The sequence below is a fragment of the Panthera pardus genome, unplaced genomic scaffold (genome assembly GCF_024362965.1).
Source record: "Panthera pardus isolate Hobbes unplaced genomic scaffold, ASM2436296v1 HiC_scaffold_25, whole genome shotgun sequence".
Classification (NCBI taxonomy): domain Eukaryota; kingdom Metazoa; phylum Chordata; class Mammalia; order Carnivora; family Felidae; genus Panthera; species Panthera pardus.
The window spans coordinates 58007380-58025659 of record NW_026526821.1 but is presented as its reverse complement, the minus strand read 5'-3'; the positions used below and the strand labels follow the sequence as shown (position 1 = coordinate 58025659).

The 18280-nt window shown below is 40.5% G+C and overlaps 1 protein-coding gene across 4 annotated transcripts in view; it reads right to left on the bottom strand.

The window, feature by feature from the left end:
* Nucleotides 1–18280, bottom strand: part of RFX8 (regulatory factor X8) — a 258335-nt gene that overhangs the window by 184882 nt on the left and 55173 nt on the right. The gene's annotated exons all lie outside the window — the stretch shown is intronic.

The following is an 18280-nucleotide window of genomic DNA, read 5'->3' as shown; positions in this document are numbered from 1 at the left end:
CCAATATGACTGGGGTCCTTATTAGAAGAGGAGATTAGCAAACAGTCATCACAGACAGAGGAACAGCCATCTGCAAGCCAAGGAGGCCAGCCTCAGAAGAAACCAACCCCGCTGACACCTTGCTCTTAGACTTCTGGCCTCAAGAATGATGAAGAAATAAATTGTTGTTTAAGTCACCCAGTCTGTGGCTCTTTGTTATGGTGGCCCAAGAAAACTAATATAGTGAGTATATGGAGGGCAGCTGGCCGCATCTAAGCCACCAAGAATTTGGAGAGTTAGTTCTTTTGAGAACTATGTGTTTACTCATATGGAAACTTTGTTATACTTTCCATTCCATGCTTTAAAATTTTTTCTCTATATAAAATAAAAATTTAGAAAACCAGGTGTCTTGGGGCACCTGGCTGGCTCAGTCAGTAAAGCATGTGACTCTTGATCTCAGGGTCATGAGTTCAAGTCCCATGTTGGGTGTGGAGCCTACTTAAAACAAAAAGATGAAGAAGAAGAAAACCAGATCCCTCCTCTGAGAATTTCTTCAAAGTTTCAGTTCTGCAGGAAGCCTGTGGGCCAAAGGTTAGAGGGAAGAAATAGTTCTCCTGGTCCTCCCCTCCCTGAGACAGTGGGGTTCTCTGGCTTTCTGCTACAACTTTTGGTGCCTGTCTCTCTAAGCCTAAGACAACACTATCCTTTGACATATGCTTTACTTACTCTGGCCTAGTCAGCAAACAGGGCATTTCTGGGTTGTTGATTCTGCTGCACATTTGGTTGAGATATACCCTGACACAGATTAGCTCACTTAGATAGTTTGGAAGAAAGGTTTAGGAGGTTCTGGAAAGTGCCTTTGCCTCTGAGGTTCAAGGAATATGAAGCATGAATAGCCTTTTTAATATGCCAACAATGACAAAGTATTGGGTATCCATGAAAGGGCAGCCAGGATAGAATACCAACGTTATTTCTATGAGTCCGACAGCAAGAACTTCCTGTCTGGATAAGTCACTTTTGGTTGCAGGTGACAGAAAACCAACTGAAACTAGCTTAAAACAGAAGAAGGGAGGGTGTAGATTTAGGTCTAGAAAACTGGGATATTCAAGACATGATGGTTTCAAGTACAGTTTGATCCTGGGTTCAAATTTAGTCATCAGGAAGTATTACCTCATGCTAACTGGAGACTTTGCTTTCCTGTGTTTGGATCCATTCTTAGGCAAGAACTCCTAATGTGTTGGCAAAGATGGCCACACATTTACCAGCCATAGAGGTAGTAACGCCAAAGAAAAGAAAATCTGTCTTTTCCCAGAGTTACAGCAAAATTCTAGTGGAGACCCCTGAATGGTCCAGCGTGGGTCATCTGATAATTTCTAAACCAATCACTGTAGTCAGGATGGTAGAGTACTCTGGGCCACATGCCCACCTCTGGGACTCAGAACTGAGGTGGGGGTGCTTGGCCTCATCTGAGCCACTAAGAATTTGGAGAGTTGGTTCCTCGGAGAGGTGCCAGGAAGAAAAAAAAAGTAAACACATGAAACATTAATCTAGTATTACATTAGGCTGGCTTATAAAAGATGCTCAAAGGGAAAAGAGATGTGTCAAAAATTTTGGACTGTCATGTGGAAAAGAGAATGGAATGGAAAGGGGACGAAGCTTAAAATTATACATAGAAGTTATAAAAGACATAGATTTCAGCTCAATGCACGGAAAAACCTTTCCGGAAGTGAGGACAACAAAAAGGGGTGCTTCACAAAGTGTTTATCTCCCCTTTCCTAGATGAGTTCTAGTAGGGGTAAATGGCCATCCACCAGGGATGCAGAAAAGGGGGTTCTAAGTCAGGTGTGTTGGGGAACAGACTGATCCCGAAGACTTCCTCCAACCTCAAACTCCAATGACTCTCGAACTACTTGTTTCCACATTAGGAAACCCTAAAGCATCAAAGAAAGTATAGACCAGAGGGGAGCACAGTGGGCAGCACTGAGGTTTTGGGGTTTTTTTAAATAAAATTTTTAATGTTTATTTACTTTTGAGAGGGTGGGGAGGGGCAGAGAGAGAGGGAGACACAGAATCCCAAACAGGCTCTGAGATGTCAGCACAGAGCCTGTTGCGGGGCTCAAACTCATGGACCCTGAAATTATTACCTGATTCAAAGTCAGATGCTTAACCAACTAAGCCGTCCAGGCACCCTGGATTTTTTTTTTTAAATTAACATTTCCTGAGGCTTTACTGTGTGCCAGGTACAGGCTAAGTGCTTGCATCCTTCGCCCCATTTAGTCCCCAGAGTAACCCTTGAAATAAACTTTAGTGACCCCCATTTAATGAATGAGGAAACTGGGGTACAGAGAGGTTGAGTAACGTGTCAAGAATGACACAGTAAATAGTGGAGCTGGGACCCAAATCCAGGTCACTTGTAACTTAAGCCAAAGCTCTTAACCCCTTTGCTCTTGGGGGACAGGCAAGCCAGCTTCTTTCTAGTGTCATCATATACCTCCTTCTGCTCACCTACCCCCTCCTGCCTGCTCAGGATCAAGGTCGATCGGGTCCAGATGGTAGCGGGTGCATCTAATGAGATGTGAGGGTATTACTCACAAGAAGCCAAGAGTGGCTGGGAGATAATCCCAGATTCACATCCCCGCACTTGAGATGTCAAGAGCAAACGCTATGGCCATGCATTAAAAACAAACACAACAACAAAGCCAGCGTTATCCTTGAACCCTTTCCAACTCTAGTTCCTCCAACTGCTTTGATGGATGCATCAGTTAGTTAAGCCAGGTAGGCAGGCCCTTCTAGTGGCTCCTATCTTTCCTCTGGGCTTTTAGAACAAATAATTTAGTTTTTTTAAGTTTCAACTTTTTTATCCCTTTAAAAAATTGATTCATTGTATCTTTAAAAAGCTATCAGGAAAAGAGTGGAATTATTTACTATTTCATTTATCCATTTGCTTATGAAGCAAATATTTATTTAGCACCTACTATGTGTGAGATCTTGGGTTTTGCAGCAAAGATGGATATTTATTTCACTTAGCAGTCAAAAACACACATTTCCTGGAGTAACTTATAAAGGAATTCATAGTCAAAAGCCATACTATTTACCTTAAGGATCCCTGGTGGTGTAGGGGGAAGCCACCTACTTAACCAGTCAGTTAAGCATCCAACTCTTGATTTTAGCTGAGGTCATGATCTCATGGTGTAGTTAGTGGGATCAAGCCCTGCATCAGGCTCTGCCTTGACAGCATGGAATCTGCTTGGGATTCTCTCTCTTTCTGTCTGCCCCCGCCTGATGTGTGTGCACGTGCTCTCTCTCTCTCTCTCAAAACAAACAAATAAACTTAAAAAAAGATCCCTAGGGGTACCTGGGTGGCTCAGTGAGTTGAGCATCCAACTTTGGCTCAAGTCGTGATCTCATAGTTTGTAGGTTCAAGCCCCATGTCAGGCTCTGTGCTGACAGCATGCAGACTGCTTCAGATTCTGTCTCCCTCCCTATGTCCCTCCCCTACTCTCTCTCTCTCTCTCTCTCTCTCTCTCTCTCTCTCTTTCTCTCTCTCAAAAATAAACATAAAAAAAAAGATCACTGGTGACCATAAGTAATTGAACCACCAGAATTCATATTAAAAGCTGCAGTAGATGCCCTGCAAGTTTCTGAAAGGGTCTTCTCTGGGAATATTCAGCATAGGAAATTTACAGCTGGTTCCTCAAACTGCAGACAGATATTATGAGTCTTGTGCCTGCCTTCAGACCTCACAATACTTTAGGTTTCTACTAGGTTATTTACCATACATATTCATACATATTGTTAGTTTACCCTAGTGCAAAAAAGTAAGCAAGACAGCCACCTGTCTCCAAAACTAAACCAGCTCCTATCCAGCCTTTCTTTAGAGAGTCCATGGAGAAGTCTCTCAGACACAGAGAAGCAGCTGACCAGGATGGCTTAGATCTGGCCTTTGCCCCTCACTCTGTTCTCATTGTCCACTGTGCCCAAACCCAATCATGCCTCTAGCCCCAGTGCCAATATAATCCTTTCTCTCTGTGGCCCCAGGATTACTGACACAGCCCAACTAAAAAATATCACTTCCAACACTAACTAGTAAGAGAGACTAAGAAAATACAAGAAGATAGAGCAAATACAAGCAGCATAAAAACATCTAAGCTTAGAGAGAACCACCTCCAGTCCTACTGCATAGCTACTCATGGACTAGGTTCATAAGCTCTATCCCAATTGTTCTCAATCCTGGATGCACATTGGAAACACCGAGAGAGAGAGAGAGAGAGAGAGAGAGAGAGAGAGAGAGAGAGAGAGAGAGAGGAATAATACCAGTTTCATGGACCTTACTTTCTAATGGTTTTGGAACTTGGCTTGCTGGCCTACAAATGGATAACACACATTCCCAGAGACTCTGATTTGCTTGTTTGGAGGTGTGACCTAGGCATAAGTATTTTTAAAAGCTTCCAGGTAATCTAGTGTCTGCCAGGTAGGGAACTATCACCCTAGACCACATGAAACAGAATGAACCTCGACATTATTTAATAAGCTTCCCAGTTATAGCTGACTGTATTTCTAAAGGTGGTGCCTTGGTGGTACCACCTAACCCTCATGCTCTTCCACAATGTATTCTCCACAATGCATTCCTTTATTTTTTTTATTAAAATGTTTTTTTTATTTTTTTTAACGTTTTATTTATTTTTGAGACAGAGAGAGACAGAGCATGAATGGGGGAGGGGCAGAGAGAGAGGGAGACACAGAATCGGAAGCAGGCTCCAGGCTCTGAGCCATCAGCCCAGAGCCCGATGCAGGGCTCGAACTCACGGACCGGGAGATCGTGACCTGAGCTGAAGTCGGACGCCCAACCGACTGAGCCACCCAGGCGCCCCTTATTAAAATGTTTTTAATGTTCATTCATTTTAGAGGAGAGGGAGGGCAGAAAGAGAGGGAGACACAGAATCCAAAGTAGGCTCCAGGCTCTGAGCTGTCTGCACAGAACCTGATGTGAGGCTCAAACCCACAAACTATGAGACCATGACCTGAGCTGAAGTTGGACACTTAACCAACTGAGCCACCCAGGCACCCCACAATGCACTCCTTTAAAGATAGAGTCTATAACATACTCAATGGTGAAAAACTAAGAGCTTTCCCCCTAATATCAGGAACAAGACAAGGATTCCACTCTCACCACTTTTAATCAACAGGAGTAGAAGTCCTAGCCACAGCAATAAGACAAGAAAAATGAATAAAAGGAATCCACATTGGTAAGGAAGAAGTAAAACATTCACTATTTGCAGATGACATGATACTCTATATAGAAAACTCTAAAGACTCCACAAAAAGCTACTAGATCTGATAAATGAATTCAGTAAGGTTATAAAATACAAAACTGGTGTACAGAAATCTGTTGCACTTCTATACACTAACAATGAAGCAACAGAAAGAGAAATTAAAAAACAACCACATTTACAATTGCACCAAAGATAATAAAGTACCTAGGAATAAACTTAACTAAGAAAGTGAAAGACCTGTATTCTGAAAACTATAAAATATTGATGAAAGAAATTGAAGATGATACAAACAAATGGAAAGATATTCTATACTCATGGATTAGAAGAACAAATGTTATTAAAATGTCCATACTAACCAAAGCAATCTACAGATTTAATGCAATCCTTATCAAAATACCAACAACATTTTCCACAGAACTAGACCAAATAATTCTAAAACTTGTATGGAGCCACAAAAGATCCCGGATAGCCAAAACAATCTTGAAAAAGAAAAACAAAGCTGGAGGTATCACAATTACAGATTTCAAGTTATACTGCAAAGCTGCAGTAATCACAAAAGTATGGTACTGTCACAAAAATAGACACATAGATCAACAGAACAGGATACAAAGCCCAGAAACAAACCCACTAATATGTGGTCAATTAATCTTCAACAAAAGAGGCAAGAGTATGCAATGGGAAAAAGACAGTCTCTTCAACAAATGATATTAGGAAAACTGGACAGCTACATACAGAAGAATGAAACTGGACAACTTCCTTATACCATACACAAAAATAAATTCAAAATAGAATGAAGACCTAACTGTGAGATCTGAAACCATAAAAATCCTAGAAGAGAGCACAAGCAGTAATTCTCTGACATCGGCCACAGCAATATTTTTCTAGATATGTCTCCTGCAGCAAGGGGAAAAAAAGCAAAAATAAGCTATTGAGATGATATCAAAATAAAAATCTCTGCACAGTGAAGGAAACAATCAATAAAACTAAAAGATAACCTACTGAATAGAAGATATTTGCAAATGACATATCTGATAAAGGGTTAGTATCCAAAATATATAAAGAACTTATGTAACTCAATATTCCCCCACAATAATCCAATTTAAAAATGGGCAGAAGACATGAATAGACATTTATCCAAAGAAGACATCCAGACAGCCAACAGACACATGAAAAGATGCTCAACATCACTCATCATCAGGGAAATGCAAATCGAAACTACAGTGAGATATCACCTCATACCTGTCAGAATGGCTAAAATCAACAACACAAGAAACAACAAGTGTTGATGAGGATGTGGAGAAAAAGGAACGCTTGTTCACTGTTGGTGGGAATGCAAACTGGTGCAACCACTGTGGAAAACAGTATGAAAATTCCTCAAAAATTTTAAATAGAACTATCCTACAATCCAGTAATTGTGTTACTGGCTATGCACCCAACAAATACAAAAATGCTAATTGGAGAGGATATATTCACTTCTATGTTTATAACAGCATTATTTACAATAGCCAAACTATGGCAGCAACCCAAGTGTCCACTGATAGATGAATGGATAAAAAAAGGTGTGACACACACACACACACACACACACACACACACGCACACTATGAAATATTATTCAGCCATAAAAAAGAATGAAATCTTGCCATTGCAAAAACATGGATGGAGCTAGAGAGTATTAAGCTAAGGGAAATAAGTTAGTCAAAGAAAGACAAATACAATCTGATTACATTCACATGTGGAAATTAAGAAACAAAACAAATGAACAAAGGAAGAGAGAGAGAGAGAGAGACAAACCAAGAAACAGACTCTTAACTATAGAGAACAAATAGATGGTTACCGCGGGGAGATGGATGGAGGGATGGGTGAAACAGGTGATGGAGATGAAGGAATGCACTTGTGATGAGCACTGGGTGATGTATAAAAGTGCTGAATCACTACATTGTACATCTGAAGCTAACATAACACTGAATGTTAACTACTCTGGAATTAAAAGACCTAATAAAATCCAAAAATAAAAAATAAAATAAAGATGGAGTCTAATTTCCCTCTCCTTTTGTCTGGGTAGGCATGTGTGCTTCAATTAATAAAGTGTGGCAAAGGTAAGACTATGTGACTTCGAAGGCTATATCATAAAGGCCATGCATTTCTCTCAGCTTTGTTAGGACTCTGATGAAGTTCAGCAACCCTGAGACTACTGTGCTAGGGAAGCCACGTGTAGGCACTCAGGCCAAAAGGCCGAGTCATCCCCACTAAGACAATACATAGGGGGTGAAACCATCTTGGGTTCTCCAAACCAGCACAACCACCACCTGAAAGAACTGCCACAGGAGCCAAAGAACTACCGGCTGAGCTCTACCCAGATTCTGATCCACAGACTTCATGGATGTAGTAAAATGGTAGCTGTTTTATATGATTAAGTTTGGGTGGATTTATTATGCAACACTATTAACCTAAATACCAGTTGACTCTAATGTGCAGCCAAAGTGAGGAACCAGCCTCTTATTCCATGCCCATTTGCCTATAATTATACTTGGTCTCCCCAAACTATTAAGAACTCCTGCCTATATACCAGGACTCCAAACTGGGCCTCTCATCTTTAGCCAATTGCTCCCTCATGGAACAGTCACAGAGGCCCCGGTCTCACTCAGGTCCAGATCCTGGTGTGTGGACAGGCCTCACCTATGGCTCCTGAGCCAGCCTGTGGCAATCGCCATTGGAATGACTCCCGAGTGTGGCACAGGTCCCTTCTGTCAAAGGTGCCAAATATGCACTGTCAGAACCCCGTACCTACTATCCCAGTGTCAACACAGCCAATATTTCCCATAAGCCCAACTTTCAGAGTGATCAGCAGTTTATTCGTATTAGAGTAACATAGGAAAATACAGAAACTACATTTTCTCAAGTCTGAGTTCTCAGTGATGTTGAGACCCAGAAATTTGTAGATCATTATGAAGGGTTTTACCATGAGGGGGCCAAGATGGCGGAACAGCACACAAGTTTTTTTGTGTCTCTCATCCCTGAAATGCAGCCATATCAACACTAAACCATCTTGCACACCGAGAAAACATATTTGAGGATTAACACAACAATCTGCACAACCTGAACCACAGAACTCAGCAGGTATGTGGCACAGAGAGGTGAACTGGGGGAAAGAGAAGTGGCAGAGGGCAGGGAGCTGCTTTTGCTTATGGAGACAGGATGGAGAGAGGATGGAGACAGGGTGGAGGAGAGTATGGGAAAGCATCCCCTAGACACAAAAGCAGCTGGAGACAAAAGAAAAAGTATGCAAGGAACTGAACAAAAAAGGGAGAAAGAAGAGAGGAGAGGGTTTAAGTTCCATTAAAACTCTATAAATGGGGGAATGCTGAGTCTGAAACGTTGCAGCTCAATACTTGGCAGAGCTCTGGTGGGAAGGGCGAATCCCCAACAGCAGACAGCGAGGTCTGAAGGGTCCTTGGGCTGTCATACTGAGAGAGGCAGTTCTCCATATGGGAGGCCATTTGGTAGAGGCTGTGAGGCCACCCCACAGGCAAAGGTCCCAGTGGACACTGGAGAACAACCGCATTCACTGGTGCTGGAACAAGGATGTTAAGGGGGAAGCCTGGTGCCAGATGTGTGTTGTGATTTTCCATAACCCCTGAAATGCTGCTGCTACATGATCACGTGAACTTTTTGTGGGGTGGGCTGGCACCAAGCCTCAGTCTCTGGGCATCAGCAGCAGCATGGTCCTGTGAACGTTTCTGGGGGCAGGGAGGCACCCAGCCTGTGCTCAGTGAGACTCTGCCACAGAGGGTTGGAACAGGTCAAAGCCACAGTCCCTCATAACTGAGGGGTTGGGAAACAGCCCCATTTGAGATGGAACTCAGGAGGGAGGTGCCGCCTGGCAGCTTGATGGCTTGGTCACGGACAGTGTAAAAGCGGGGAGTGGATGGAAGTGTGAGACAAAGGAGAGGTGTGGGATTGCTGGTTGGGGAGAGCACAGAGTTTTGATACTACAGACTGGGTAGCTAGGTGACACCATTTTCATGCCTCCCGCACATGCGCATAAACGTCTACATGAGCCAGAACAATCCATGCCAGTTAGCTAAGCAGTTCCACCTACTGGAGAACACAGCCATTACACCAAGCCCCGCCCAAATGGGCCAACTGGGCTCTTGAGGAGGAACACCACAAGTCTCTTCACCTGCTTAGTTTAAGGACTATAAAGTGCTTCACAGTTTGACTTCTAGGGGAAACCAATGTAATTTCAATCATATTTCGGTCTGTTTGCTGGTCCACCTATTTAATTTTTGTCTTATTCTTTCCTTTTCTTATTCTTGAATACAGAAAGAGAAAAAATTATTTTTATTTTCCATTTTTATTGAAAATATTTTTCTTTATTTTTCTGCTATATTTTTTTACTTTTGTGAATTTTTCAAATTCTATTTTACTTCCATCATTTCATTTTATTCTATTTAACGGTATTATTTTTTTTTCAATATTTCAAACAGTTTCTTTTTTCTTCTTTTATTATTTTTCTTTTCTTTTCTTTTTCCCTTTTTTCTCTAATCTATCAAGCTCCTTTCAACAACCAGACCAAAAAACACATAGGATCTAGCATCCTTTGATTTTTTTTGTGTTGTTTTTAATTTTTTAATTATATATTTTTTACTTTATCAATTCCTTTCTTCCTTCAAAATGACAAAACGAAGGAATTCATGCCAAAGAAAGAGCAGGCAGAAACGACAGCCAGGGACTTAATCAACACAGACAACCAAGATGTTTGAACCAGAATATAGAATCACAATAATAAGAATACTAATAGGGGACGAAAATAGATTAGAATCCCTCTCTGTGGTGATAAAAGAAGAAAAAGCTAGTCAGGATGAAATAAAAAATGCTATAATTGAGCTGCAATCTCGAATGGATGCCATGGTGCAAGGATGGATGAGGCCGAGCAGAGAATCAGCGATATAGAGGACAAACTTATGGAGAACAATGAAGCAGAAGAGGGAAACTAAGGCAAAAGAGCACAATTTAAGAATTAGAGAAATCAGTGACTCATTAAAAAGGAATAACATCAGAATCATAGGGGTCCCAGAATGAAGGGAGAGAAAAAGGGGTAGAAGGGTTATGTGGGCAAATCATAGCAGAAAACTTTCCTAACCTAGGGAAAGACACAGACATCAAAATCCAAGAAGCACAGAGGACTCCCATTAGATTCAACAAAAAACGACCATCAACAAGGCATATCATGGTCAAATTTACAAAATACTCAGGGAAGGAAAGAATCATGAAAGCAGGAAGGGAAAAACAGTCCATAACCTGCAAGGGAAGACAGATCAGGTTTGCAGCACACCTTTCCACAGAAACTGGGCAGTCCAGAAAGGAGTGGCAGGATATATTCAATGTGCTACATCAGAAAAATATGCAGCCAAGAATTCTATATCCATCAAGACTGTCATTCAAAATAGGAAATATTAAAAGTTTCCCTGACAAACAAAAATTAAAGGAGTTCATGACTACTAAACCAGCCCTGCAAGAAATTTTAAGGGGGACTCTCTGAGGGGAGAAAAGACAAGGGAAAAAAGACCAAAAGTAACAAACTCTAGAAAGGACCCGAGAATACCACCAGAAACTCCAACTCTACAAGAAACAAAATGGCAATAAATTCATGTTTCAGTACTCACTCTGAACTTCAATGGACTAAATCCTCCAATCAAAAGACATAGGGTAACAGAAAGGATGAGAAAACAAGATCCACCTATATACTCTTTATAAGAGACCCACTTTAGATCTAAAGACACCTTCAGATTGAAAGTGAGGGGATGGAGAACCATCTATCATGCTAATGGTTGATAAAAGAAAGCCAGAGTAGCCATACTTATATCAGACAATCTAGACTTTAAAATAAAGACTGTAACAAGAGATGAAGAAGGGCATTAGGTCATAATTAAGGGGTCTATCCATCAAGACCTAATAATTGTAAACATTTATGCTCCAAATGTGGCAACACCCAATATATAAATCAACTAATCCCAAACATAAAGAAACTCATTCATAATAATACCATAGTAGTAAGGGACTTCAACACCCCACTTACTGCAGTGGACTGATCATCTAAACAGAAAATCAACAAGGAAACAATGGCTTTGAATGACACACTGGACCAGATGGACTTAACAGATACATTCAGAACATTTCATCCTAAAGCAGCAGAATATACATTCTTCTCCAGTGCACATGGAACATTCTTCAGAATAGATCACATACTGGGACACAAATCAGCCCTCAACAAGTACAAAAGATCACGATCATACTGTGCATATTTTCAAACCACAACACCATGAAAGTCAAAATCAACCACAAGAAAAAATCTGGAAAGATAACAAATACTTGGAGATTAAGAACATCCTACTAAAGAAGGAATGGGCTCACCAAGAAGTTAAAGAGGAAATTAAAAAGAACATGGAAGCCAATGAAAATGGTAACACCACAGTCCAAAACCTCTGGGACACAGCAAAGGCAGTCATAAGAGGGAAGTATATAGCAATCCAGGCCTTCCTAAAGAAAGAAGAAAGGTCTCAGATACATAACCTAGACTTGCACTTTAAAGAGCTGGAAAAAGAACAGAAAGTAAAACCCAAAACCAGCAGAAAACAGGAAGTAATAAAAATTAGAGCTGAAATCAATGCTATCGAAACAAAAAAAAAAAAAACCAAAACAAAAAACAAAACAGTAGAACAGATCAATGGAACCAGAAGCTCGTTCTTTGAAAAAATTAACAGAATTGATAAACCACTAGCCAGTTGGAGAAAAAAAAAAAAAAGAAAAAGAAAAGGAAAGGACCCAAATAAATAAAATCAAGAATGAAAGAGGAGAGATCACAAGCAACACAGCAGAAATAAAAACAATAATAAGAGAATATTATGAGCAATTATATGCCAATAAAATGGGCAATCTGGAAGAAATGGACAAATTCCTAGAAACATATAAACTACCAAAACTGAAACAGGAAGAAATAGAAAATTTGAACAGACCCATAACCAGTAAAGAAATCAAATTCATAATCAAAAATCTCCCCCCCAAAAAGAGTCCAGGCTCAGATGGCTTTCCAGGGGAATTCTACCAAACATTTAAGGAAAAGTTAACACCCATTCTCTTGAAGCTGTTCCAAAAAATGGAAATGGAAGAAAAACTTCCAAACCCTTTCTATGAACCCAGCATTACCTTGATTCCAAAACCAGACAAACACCCCACTGAAAAGGAGAACTATAGACCAATTTCCCTGATGAATATGGATGCAAAAATCCTCAACAAGATACTAGCCAACTGGATCCAACAATACATTAAAAAAATTATTCACCATGACCAAGTGGGATTTATAACTGTGATGTAGGGCTGGTTCAATATTCACAAAACAATCAATGTGATTCATTACATCAATAAAAGAAAGGACAAAGCCACATGATCTTCTTAATAGATGCAGAGAAAGCATTTGACAAAATACAGCATCCTTTCTTGATAAAAACCCTCAAGAAAGTAGGGATAGAAGGATCATACCACAAGATCATAAAAGCCATATATGAAAGACCCAACGTTAATATCATCCTCAATGGGGAAAAACTAAGAGCTTTCCCCCTAAGGTCAGGAAGTAGACAGGGATGTCCACTCTTGCCATTGTTATTCAACATAGTATTGGAGTATTGGAAGTCTTAGTCTCAGCAAACAGACAACACAAAGAAATAAAAGGCATCCAAATGGGCCTACAGGAAATCAAACTTTCACTCTTTGCATATGACATGATACTCTACATGGAAAACCCAAAAGATTCCAGCAAAAACCTGCTAGAACTGATCCATGAATCAGCCAAGTTGCAGGATGTAAAATCAATGCACAGAAATCGGTTTCATTCCTATACACCAAAAATGAAACAACAGAGAAATCAAGAAATCGACCCCAATTGCAATTGCACCAAAAACCATAAAATACCTAGGAATAAATCTAACCAAAGAGGTGGAAAATCTATACACTGAAAACTACAGAAATCTTATGAAAGACATTGAAGAAGACACCAAAAAATGGAAAAAGATTCCATGCTCCTGGACAGGAAGCACAAATATTGTTAAGATGTCAATACTACCCAAAGCAATCTACATATTCAATGCAATCCCTATCAAAATAACACCAGCATTATTCACAGAGCTAGAACAAACAATCTTAAATTTGTATGGAACCAGTAAAGACCCCAAATAGCCAAAGCAATCTTGAAAAAGAAAACCGAAGCAGGAGGCATCAGATTCTCAGACTTCAAGTTGTATTATAAAGCTGTAATCATCAAGACAGTATGGTACTGGCACAAGAACAGACACATAGATCAATGGAACAGAATAGAGAACCCAGAAATGGACCCACAAACATATGGCCAACTAATCTTTGAGAAAGCAGGAAAGAATATCCAATGGAATAAAGGCAGTCTCTTCAGCAAGTAAGTGCTGGGAAAACTGGACAGTGACATGCAGAACAATGAACCTGGACCACTTTCTTACACCATACACAAAAATAAACTCAAAATGGATGAAAGACCTCAATGTAAGACAGGAAGCCATCAAAATCCTCGAGGAGAAAGCAGGCAAAAACCTCTTTGACCTTGGCCGCAGCAACTTCTTACTCAACATGTCTCCAGAGGCAAGGGAAACAACTGCAAAAATGAACTATTGGGACCTCATCAGAATAAAAAGCTTCTGCACAGCGAAGGAAATAATCAGCAAAACTAAAAGGCAACTGATGGAATGGGAGAAGATATTTGCAAACGACATATCAGATAGTTAGTATCCAAAATATATAAAGAACTTATCAAACTCAACACCCAAAAAACAAATAATCCAGTGGAGAAATGGGCAAAAGACATGAATAGACACTTCTCCAAAGAAGACATCCAGATGGCCAACTGACACATGAAAAAAAGGTCAACATCACTCATCGTCAGGGAAATACAAATCAAAACCACAGTGAGATACCACCTCACACCTGTCACAATGGCTAACATTAACAACTCAGGAAACAGATGTTAGTGAGGATGTGGAGAAAGGGGATGTCTTTTGCACTGCTGGTGGGAATGCAAACTGGGTGCAGGCAGTCTGGAAAACAGTATGGAGGTTTCCCAAAAAATTAAAAATAGAACTACCCTACAACCCAGCAATTGCACTACTAGGTATTTATCCAAGGGATACAGGGATGCTGTTTCGAAGGGGCACATGCACCCAAATGTTTATAGCAGCGTTATCAATGCTGGAATGAGTTCAAATACCCATCAATGAGGAATGGATAAAGAAGATGTGACATATATATACAATGGAGTATTACTCGGCAATCAAAAAGAATGAAATCTTGCCATTCACAACTACGTGGATGCAACTAGAGGGTATTATGTTAAGCGAAATTAGTCAGAAAAGACAAATATCATATGACTTCTCTCATATGAGGACGTTAAGATACAAAACAGATGAACATATGGGAAGGGAAACAAAAATAATATCAAAACAGGGAGGGGGACAAAACACAAGAGACTCTTGAATATAGAGAACAGACAGGGTTGCTGGAGGGGTTGTGGGGGGGGGGATGGGCTAAATGGGTAAGGGGCATTAAGCTTGTTGCACTATATACTAACTTGGATGTAAATTAAAAAATAAATAATTTTTTTTTAAATGAAGGGTTTTACTGTTCCTGTGAGAGGCCCTTTTCCATATACTATTTTTCCAGACACTGCCATTTTCTCTCAGACTGGTGGAAAAATCACTGGTGAGGCACTGAGAGTTACTTAGGAATTTATACTGTTCTTTCTAAGAGAAGGCAAATCTTGAAATAAATGTAGACAACATGGAGGCCTCTTGGAGTTTGGGCCCAAGTACGCATTGTTTGCTAGAAAGGATTGAAAGGAGCTGAGCCATATCTCTGGATGTAACCAATCATGCCTACGCTGCTGCTCTGTGAAGTCCAGTTGTTTGTTTTGTCCTTGCTTCCCGTTTCTCTTCTCTTCTGGGTCTGATGCTGATACTCAGATTTCCAGGTTGGTCATGGTTCCAGAAGTTTCACTGAGGTTCGTGGTGATCTAAGCCTGTAGTCTTTGTTTCTTTCTTCATCAAGAAGCTCTGGAGTTAATGATTAACACTTTAGAACCCACCCTTCCAAATAGTTGTTTCTGAAAGACAGCCTGTAATTGACAAGAGAGCTGGAGAAAGGCCAAGGACATGGGCTTTTTAAGGTAAGCCTGTTACAGCTTTGAGAGGAGTATGTTTCAAGGAGTTAATGTTGCACCAAAGGAAGAGATGTAGTTTTTTTTAAAGGTAGGTCTTAACTCAGGCCCAGGAGCTTGGAAACATGGAAACAACAAAAGGCAAACCGAATTTGGCTCTTGCGAGAGCCATTTGAAACTGTCTTCCTGTAAATGTGAACTGTGTCTCTGCAGCCCTAGAGGATGGGTTCTGAAGAGAAAATGTCTCCTTATTAGGACTCTGAGCTGTGTTGAGAAAAATGTGCAGGCACATTAGAATATATCAATTAAATAAAATACCATCAATACTAGATCTAAAATGACAAGTTCCTTGCTAGCAACAATTGCAGTGACTCACCCTGCATGTCTTGAATAAATGTTATATTTCAGCAAAACTTTATTTTAAAACCACAAAATCAAGGGTTTAACTTTTCATCCAGTCACCTAAAAAGTACTACAACACTATCCAGGAATAATGGAACTTCATTTCAGAGACCTAATGTGATATTGTTAGAGGTGGTTAGCAGGGTGAAAGGGTTTTAGCGACTTCTTCTGATCTGTTCTTCACTCAAAGCTGCTGCCAATAAGCTACTCCTAGAGGACACCAAAAGATCCTTTTCTGTTTTTAAAATAATTAACACGTTTTATCAAGAATTATTATGAATATTTAAAGAAGACTTCAGTGCAGGATCTCCATCTTTTTTTCTCTCTCATTTTCCCCAGGAAAACCTGCATTTCTATAATTCAAAATTCAAAATCTAGGGGCGCCTGGGTGGTTCAGTTGGTTGAGTGTCCGACTTCAGCTCAGGTCACGATCTCACAGTCTGTGAGTTCGAGCCCGGTGTCAGGCTCTGTGCTGACAGCTCGAAGCCTGGAGCCTGCTTCGGATTCTGGGTCTCCCTTTCTCTCTGCCCCTCCCCTGCTCATGCTCTGTCTCTCTCTGTCTCAAAAATAAAAATAAAAATAAAAACATGTAAAAAAAATTCAAAATCTAATCACAAGAAAAAAGAACCTAAGATCAACCCTGTTGTGCCAGCAATCAGGCAAAAAGGTATAATGCTCTTTTGAGTTCGTAAACTTAGTTCAACTAAAGAATAAGACTGTCAGGTTACATTCACAGGATAATTAAGGTGTGACTCCTATGTGAGTCTACCATTTAAAAAAAAAAGATAAGTCATAGATGGCTACCTGTTTTTTCTCAAGGGATCACTCTGTCTCAGAAGAAACGTCTATGCATTGTCACCAGTTAAACAGAACTGAGAAACAGAGCCATCAGAAGGTATCTGGACAAAGCTGGCTCCCACTGTTTCGCTTAAAAATTTTTTTTTCATTGGAGATAATATCCATACCGAAAAATGCTCATATCACAGGTGTCCAGCTGAATGAATTTTCACAAACTGAACACTCTTGTTTTACCAGAGCTCAGATAAAAAACAAAAAAACAAAAAAAAAACCACACACAACACAGAATATAAGCTGCCCCCAGAAATCCTATTCTCTCACTGCCAGGGGTAACCAGTATCCTAATTCTAACATCATAGATGAGTTCTGCCTGTTTTTGTACTTTCTATAAATGGAATCATACAGTATGTTCTCTTTTGTGTCTGGGTGCTTTCACACCATGTCTTGTCTGTGAGATTCATCCATATTGCTGCATGTAGTTATAGTTCATTCTCTTTGTTGGCGGGTATTCCATTGTGTGAATACACCACAATTTATTTACCCATTCTACAGTTGATGGGCATTTGGGTAGCTTCCAATCTGGGGCTATTATAAAGAGCCAGCTGCATGAGTTTTTACACAGTGCCCAGGACTCCTCCTCATTTGCCTGAATGCTTCATGGAGGTCTTTGGAACAGCACCGGCCCCTGAGCTCCCGACAGCATTGTCAGTCTTGTCCTTCTGCTGGCAGATGCAGACCTTAGAAGAAAAAGGCCACAGCTCCCCACCTGTGAAAACGGACTCTTGTTTTCATGAAAAAAGTTTTTTAAAAAAAGATCAGCAACTGAGAACAGAAGTAAGTATTGTTCGCATTATCACAGAGAGTTGAGCAGCTGGCCACAGGGAATTTGGATCAGAGATAATAAGGTAACTTATCTTATTGAAACAGGATACAGGCTAACAATTCTTGAGCAAGGAATAGGGCATGCCCAGGGAAGTAGCAGATAGTATAAGCTGAGTGGCTAAGTGCTGCCAAGAAAGCGTAACTGAACCATCTCATCTCAATGGGGTACAAGTTTAAAACAAGGGCAAAAAGCCAAGATTCTTCGTAAACAAAATCACTAGCTTAACTCTTCCCTGAGAAAGCAGGTTTGCATCTTGACTCTGGGTCATCCTGGGGATGCTGCCCAAATTCTCAATGAAGTTCTGCAAGGGGGAGGGGGTGATTGCCACACCCTTCCTTGGGTGCTAGGGACTATGGGACTTCATAGGTAAAAGTCCTGGCAACACTGAGCAAATACTGAAATGATATGTGTTCCCTCTTGGCCCCCAAGTGCCTCGGTTTAGACAAAAGGTCTAGAACGCATCACAGAGAGCTCATTTGTTTAAATGGGCTAGAATGTGACTTGGAGGAAAGTCAGAAGATGGACAGTTTGTTCTTCTTGACAATGCAAAAGAGAACAAGTGAGAACACTGTGCCAGTGTCAGTGTGGAGCAGAAGAGTGCATGGAAGAGATCAGTGTGGTCCAAAGGGAATGGGTGAGAGCCAAGAGGCAGGATCAAGGGCAGGAGAGGGCTGTGCATGGAGCAGTTTTCCCTCTTCTACTTGGCTCCAC